The 1,413-nt window shown below is 44.8% G+C and overlaps 1 non-coding gene across 1 annotated transcript; it reads right to left on the bottom strand.

Moving 5' to 3' along the window:
- Positions 1-411: 411 nt before the first annotated feature.
- On the bottom strand, positions 412-484 carry TRNAR-UCG (transfer RNA arginine (anticodon UCG)). Its single transcript has one exon. It is a non-coding gene; the product is annotated as a tRNA-Arg (tRNA).
- Between the last annotated feature and the right edge of the window lie 929 nt (positions 485-1,413).

Genomic DNA, 1,413 nt, shown 5'->3' with positions numbered 1-1,413 from the left:
GCTTCCGAAACGTTAATACGTTTCATTAAAATTTTGACTTGGTCAGTGACCCTATGTTTTTATTAGAAGGCAAACACAAAGGCGGAAGAAGGACACGGGACACAGTGCTTGTTCCATCTTGATCTTGTACCTTGGTGTGTATCCAGCAATTGCGCTGCACCCATTTCTGAAACTGAACCGCCTAGCACGTCTGCAGGTTCTGCTAAATGTCTGCATTTACTGCAGCCACTAACCTTAATTCTACCTTAGTGTAACGAGGTTAAAACTATAATAGGAGGGCACGAAAGTTAACAGCAAATCCTTAATTTTGTGGTCATTACACAAATTATTACGCCGGATTTAAGTACACTTTCTATACAGGAAGCAGCGCTAAGCAGACATGTCTAATAGCAAAAAGAAAAAAACACAGTCCGTCCGCGACAGGACTCGAACCTGCAATCTTCTGATCCGAAGTCAGACGCCTTATCCATTAGGCCACGCGGACGAGATGTCAGTCTCGCAACAGAGGTCAGTGTAGCATCTGTAGCTGGACAGCGCTTGTCAAGTTGTGCGCTCCAGCGCTTTGCCGGCAAAACGTCATATTACTGCGGTTGCATAAGTGGCATATGTATTTGAAATGAAAAGAAAAGGCTGCAAACGTGCTGGCTGTATTAGTCTTGCTGTCTCTGCTAAAGAGGGAATGCACTCCTTTTCATTATCGTTTTCACCCACAGGAACCATTTTCTTCTGTTAAAAAATCATGAAACAAGGTATACATCGTCACCTTAAATTCATGCTTCGATCTACTTGTGTTCTCAGGTTGAAAACAAGTGCATTGTCTTAAACGGCAGCGTTCGCCCATGATCTTCAGTTTCAACCATGAATTTGTTGGAATAGGTGGCGTCCAATCTGAACGAGCCGCAAGGCATGCTGGGTACTGCGACTTCCGGGTCGTTCGGCGAGATGCCCGTGTATGGCGCTTTGCTTGAAATGCGAAATTGTCAAGCTTAAATTCGCTCTTAATAGCTTAATACGCGCGAATGAAGTCGTAAATAAGGTCATAATGCTCTACGTGCATTATTATGTCCACGCTCGACGTTCCGTATTGGAATTAAGGGCGAAAAAGCGTTGTAAGTGCGAACGGCCTGCGTCGTCTGTTCTCGCTGAAGTTTCGCCTCCTTCACTCGCTAAAAAGTCCGCCTCTTGCTACTGTTATCGTCTGGATGCTACATTGTTCTCTAATATATATTAGGTTACATATTTCCTAGAGGTTATGCTCTTTCAGGCACTGAATATACGGACTACCAGCAACCACAGCCTAGCATTACGTACGAGTGCACTGTTGCGCACATTGTAGCAGGGTGGCTACGACGGTGAGGAGTTTGAACTGCTTGGACCGTACAAATCATCGGAGGACTTTCGGGACTTTTTCTA

This window comes from Amblyomma mixtum, chromosome 5, assembly GCF_055824585.1.
Source record: "Amblyomma mixtum isolate Tamu chromosome 5, ASM5582458v1, whole genome shotgun sequence".
NCBI lineage: Eukaryota > Metazoa > Arthropoda > Arachnida > Ixodida > Ixodidae > Amblyomma > Amblyomma mixtum.
This window is presented reverse-complemented; position numbering and strand designations above follow the sequence as displayed.